We start from the raw sequence: 6,000 nt of genomic DNA on the forward strand, positions 1-6,000 counted from the left end.
TCCCTGTCCAACCCAAATCCCCCAAGAAATCCCTTTTTGGGCCTAGGCTCTGGAAAACCTCCAGATAATTAGTGGGCAGAGAGGAGGGGGGCTTAACACGGGGAAGTGAGAGTCAGGGGCCATTAACTAGGGGTGGCCCAGGCTCCACAGTCTTCCTCTCCTGCCCTCTACAGTGCCCCAGGCCAGAGAAATGTAGGCCAAGTGGGGTAATGGCCCTCCTGTGACCCCCATCTGAGGTCCTTCTATAGAAACCCAGGCCCAGCATCCCACGAACTTCAGGGTCCTACTACCAGAGCCTCCTTTGAATGGCAGCAGAACATAGTCACAATGGGGATGGTCAGTGCAGGCCATGACATGGCCCCGCTGGCCTGACCCTTGGGCTGACTGAGTGAGATATCAGCCCTTCAGATTGTCACCACTCTGGTAGAGTGGCAGGCTGTTGGGGTCAGCAGCCTGGGGACAGCCTCCCCGTACTAACACACATTTTGTGTGCTGCCATCGTGGTATCTTCTGGGTGGGGATGATGAGAGGGACTGGGAACATCACTGGGGCCAGGGAGCTGGTACCTTGCAGAGCTGGGACCAAAACCCAGTCCTGGTCCTTGCAGGGCCCTTAGGAAGACACAGGGCAGCATATTCCCCCCCCCCCCCCCCCCAGGAAAGGGAGAGCCAACCTCCCACAGATGGAAAAGGGTGGACAGACAGGGGGCCTCTCTCAGGAGAAGGGGTCAGGCTTAGTTCCCACTCCTGTTGGCTTCTTTGCAGGGTGTTTCGTCATGGAATCTTTCAAGCGTAGAGAAAAGTACAGAGAAAAATAGGCAGACACCCTACTCACACTCACACCCGCCTTTGTCAGATTTATCTCGTTGGACAGCCCTTGATTCTGTTCTGTTTCCACCTGGAATCTCTCAGACTTGGTATTTATCATTGCCAGGCCTGGTTTGTTCTCTTTCACTGGGCATTACATGTTTAGCCCTTCTTTGCATGTGGTCTGAACAGGATGTCAGTGGTTTCTGCACAGTGCACTGCCCCATGGAGCCCCTGTTTGGAGGCATGAGCGTCCACCCTGCAGTACCCACCCGCTCTCCCGGTGATGACATTTGGGGCCAGCGCTTAAACGGGCATGCTTGCACACACAATTCCTGTGTGCACACCAGTGAGCTTTGTTTCGGAAAAGTGCTTAATTTTGGAATTGCTGGCAGAGGATGTGTCTTTACTGACAAAACCTGCCAAATGACACGGGAAGTTGTTGCACCAACTTGGGGGTCTCTGACCTCAGCAGTGGGGGTGAGGTCACCCACGCCTGGTGCCTCAGACCACGAGTTGCTACCCGTCTGGCATCTGGGGAGTGGACTGTCATTCCAGCCTTAGTTAGCATCTCCCTCCACTGTTGGCGTGGAGCATCTCTGCCTCGTTGCTCAGAGATTTGTCTCTGCATCTATAAAATGGCCCTCTACGTAGCCCATTTATTACTCTTTTTCTTATGGTTAGTACTCTGAATGCTGTTTAAAATCCTGGCCTGCCCAAGGTCATGAACACATTCCATGATATCCTCTGGAAGCTTTATCTTAGGGAGTGTGAGATGTCACTGTATCTTACAATGGTGATGTTAACCCTAATCTTTCGGGTACTATGCTCTTTGTCAGGGTTTACACTGCAAAATTATTTTTCCACTCAGATTTGAAGAGAAATACTTTAAAGCTCTACAAATAGCCTCTTTCTTCTTAAATTTTCACCTACTGGTTTTAGCTGCCATGGGTAGATCTTGCCTGCAGCAGTTATTAATATGGCTTTGTAAAGGTGATTTTAAAGTTTCCGTCCATCCAGTTGTTTTACATGTATTAATTGAGATGTTACTGTAAGGAAAAGTTGCCCATTTTCCCACATTTATTTATTTATTTAATCATTTGTTTATGGACTTGTAGGTATTTTCCCCTCTGGGTTTTAATCTAATATTACTATTATTTATTATATTATTCAAAATGTTTCAGCTTTGGCCATTGAGAGTTCTTTAGGATTGGTTCCTATGTCCTTGAGATATGCCTTGCTCAAATTTTTCCTTTTCTTTTCAAGATTGTGTAGACTATTCTTGGACTTTTGCATTTTCATGTGACTTTTAGGATCAATGATCAGTTCCTGTTGTTTGTTTGTTTTTAAAGAGAATTGATAATTTGGCAGGGATTTCACCGAATCTGCAGATCAATTAAGCAATAGTGCTTTTTGCAGGATTACAGCTCTGATCCTTGAACACAGGTGTCTTTCCATTTATTTATGTCCTTAATTTCTTCCATTTCACCCTGGTGTTTTATAATTCTCAGTGTGCAAGTAATAAATATCTTTTGTTGCATTTATTCCTGAGGATTTCATTCTTTTTGAAGACATTATAAATCAAATGGTTGGGATGCCTGGGGGCTCAACTGGTCTGCTTTTAGCTCAGGTCACGGCCTCTGGGTCCTGGGATCGAGCCCCAAACCCCGAGCCCCGCATCAGGCTCTCTGCTCAGCGGGAAATCTGCTTCTCCCTCTCCTTCTCCCTCTGCCACTCCCCGTGATTGTGCTCTCTGTCAAATAAATAAAATATTTTTTAAAAATAGTTCTCTTAATTTCATTTTCAGACAGTTGGAGTGTACAGAAATATAATCACTTTGTGTATGTTGATCAGTGTTCTGAGATTACAGGTTTTTCTTTCTTAGGATTTTCTGTATACAAGATTATGTTATCTGTGAATAAATGTAGTTTTGCCTCCCCTCCAACCTGGATGCCTTTCATTTCTTTTTCTTGCCTATTTTCCCTAGCTAGACCACCCAGTACAATGCTGAATAGAAATGATGAGAACAAACATCCTTGTCTTGTTCTTAGTATTAAAGGGAAAACTTCCAGTGTTTTGTCATTACATATGATACCAGCTGTGGATTATTCATAGATATCCATCAGGTGGGGAAGTTACTTGCATTCCTAATATGTTGAGTGTTTTCACCATGAAAGGGTATTGGATTTTGTAAAATGCTTTTTTTATGCATTTATTAAGATGGTCATGTTGGCTCATATCCTTTATTCTACTTTAATTTGGTATATTAGATCGTTTTTCATATGTTGAACAAGCCTTACTTTCTTGGCATAAATTCCACTTGACCATATAAGCTTTTTTTTATATCCTTAGATTCAAATTGCTAGGGGTCTTTTTGATGATATTTTTAAATTTAAAAAAATCATTTAAATTTAATTAATTTACATATAATGTATTATTGGTTTCAGAGGTAGAGGTCAGTTACTTACTCATCAGTCTTATATACCCAGTGATCATTATATCATGTGCCCATCACCCCGTTAACCTATTCCCCAACCCCTTCTCCCCAGACAACCCTCAGTTTGTTTCCTATGATTAAGAGTCTCCTGTGGTTTGTCTCCCTCTCTGATTTCATCTTTTTACTTTTCCCTCTCTTCCCCTATGACTTCTGTTTTGTTTCTTAAATTTACATATGAGTGTGATCATATGATAATTGTCTTTCTCTGATTGATTTATTTCACTCAGCATAATACCCTCTAGTTCAATCCATGTCATTGCAAATGGCAAGTTTTCATTTTTTGATGGCCGAGTAATATTCCGTTGTATCTGTATATACCACATCTCTTTAACCATTCATCTGTCGATGGACATCTGGGCTCTTTCCATAGTTTGACTATTGTGGACAATGCTGCTGTGAACATTGAGGTGCAGGTGTCCCATCGTTTCACTACATCAGCATCTTTGGGGTAAATACGCAGTAGTGCAATTACTAGGTTGGTAATTGCACTAGGTAGCTTTATTTTCAACTTTTTTGAGCACCCTCCACACTGTTTTCCAGAGTGGCTGCACCAGCTTGCATTCCTACCAGCAGTGCAGGAGGGCTCCCCTTTCTCCACATCCTCGCCAACACCTGTTGTTTCCTGACTTGTTAATTTAAGCCATTCTCACTAGTGTGAGGTGGTATCTCCTTGTGGTTTTGATGTGTATTTCCTGATGACAAGTTATGTGGAGCATTTTTGTGTGTGCTTGTTGGCCATGTGTAGGTCTTATTTGGAGAAATGTCTGTTCATGTCTTCTGCCCATTTCTTGGCTGGATTGTTTGTTTTTTTGGATGTTGAGTTTGATAAGTTCTTTATAGATCTTGGATACTAGCCCTTTATTTGATATGTCATTTGCAAATATCTTCTCCCTTTCTGTAGGTTGCCTTTTGGATTTGTTGACTGTTCCCTTTGTTGTGCAAAGGCTTTTTATCTTGATGAAGCCTCAATAGTTCATTTTTGCCTTTGTTTCCCTTGCCTTTATAGATGTGTCTAGCAAGAAGTTGCTGCCGCTGAGGTCAAAGAGGTTGCTGCCTGTGTTCTCCTCTAGGATTTTGATGGATTCTTGTCTCACATTTAGGCCTTTAGTCCATCCTGAATCTATTTTTGCGTGTGGTGTAAGAGAATGGTCTAGTTTCATTCTTCTGCACGTGGCTGTCCAATTTTCCCAGCACCATTTATTGAAGAGACTGTCTTTTTTTCCATTAGATATCCTTTCCTTTGTCAAAGATGAGTTGACTATAGAGTTGAGGGTCCATTTCTGGGTTCTCTATTCTGTTCCATTGATCTGTGTGTTTGTTTTTGTGCCAGTACCACACTGTCTTGATGACTACAGCTTTGTAATTCTGACATCCAGAATTGTGATGCCTCCAGCTTTGGTTTTCTTTTTCAACATTCCTCTGGCTATTGGGGGATCTTTTATGATTCCATACAAATTTTAGGATTATCTGTTCCAGCTCTGTGAAGAAAATCCATGGTATTTTGATAGGGATTGCATTGAATGTGTAAATTGCTCTGGGTAGCATAGACATTTTTAACAATATTTATTCTTCCAATCTATGAATGTTTTCCCATCTTTTTGCGTCTTCCTCAATTGCGTCTTCCTCAACATTTCCTTCATAAATGTTCTGTAGTTGAGTATAGATCTTTTGCATCTTTGGTTAGGTTTATTCCTAGGTATCTTATGGTTTTGGTGGAATTGTAAATGGGATCGTTTCCTTAATTTTTCTTTCTTTGATCTCATTGTTAGTGCATAGAAATGCTGTATGAGTTCTAGCAATTTTGGGGTAGAGTCTCTATACAGTATCATGTCATCTGTGAAGAGGGAGAGTTTGACTTCTTCTTTGCCAGTCTGAATGCCTTTTAGTTCTGATTGATTGTTGTTGTCTGATTTTTTGTTTGTTGTCTGATTGCTCAGGCTTGGACTTCTAGTTCTATGTTGAACAATAGTGGCGAGAGTGGGCATCCCAGTCATATTCCTGACCTTAGGGGGAAAGCTCTCAGTTTTTCCCCATTGAGAATGATATTCTCTGTGGGCTTTTCACATACGGCTTTTATGATATTGAGATATGTTCCCTCTATCTCTACACTTTGAAGAGTTTTAATCAAGAAATGAGGCTGTATTTTGTCAAATGCTTTCTCTGCATCAATTGAGAGGATCATATGGTTCTTGTCTTTTCTTTTATTAATGTAGTGTGTCACATTGATTGATTTATAAATGTTATGTTCATGTTTTTCTTGAAGATTTTTGCCTCAGTGTCAATGTTCATGAGGGATTCTGGCTGTCTTCCTAGATGGTAGTTTTCTTACCTTCAGATGTCTTTGTCTGGCTTTGTTATCAGGACATCATTGACTTCACAGAATGAGTTAGAAAATATTCCTTTTTTTTCTACTTTTGTAAGATTTTGGTGAAAGATTGATGTTAATTAATTAATTTTCTATTTATTTATTTTGAGAGACAGCAAGGGCAAGAGGAGGAGGGAGGATCAGAGGGAGAGGGAGAGAGAATCTCAAGCAGACTCTGCACTGAGTGTGGAGCCAAGTGCAGGGCTTGATCCTAGGACTCTGAGATAATGACCTGAGCCAAAAGCAGGAGTCAGATGCTTAACTGACTGAATCACGCAGGTGCCCTGATGGGTGTTAGTTATTTTTGAAATGTTTGGTAGAAACTGGAGAAC

Source organism: Canis lupus, chromosome 5 (assembly GCF_011100685.1).
Source record: "Canis lupus familiaris isolate Mischka breed German Shepherd chromosome 5, alternate assembly UU_Cfam_GSD_1.0, whole genome shotgun sequence".
NCBI lineage: Eukaryota > Metazoa > Chordata > Mammalia > Carnivora > Canidae > Canis > Canis lupus.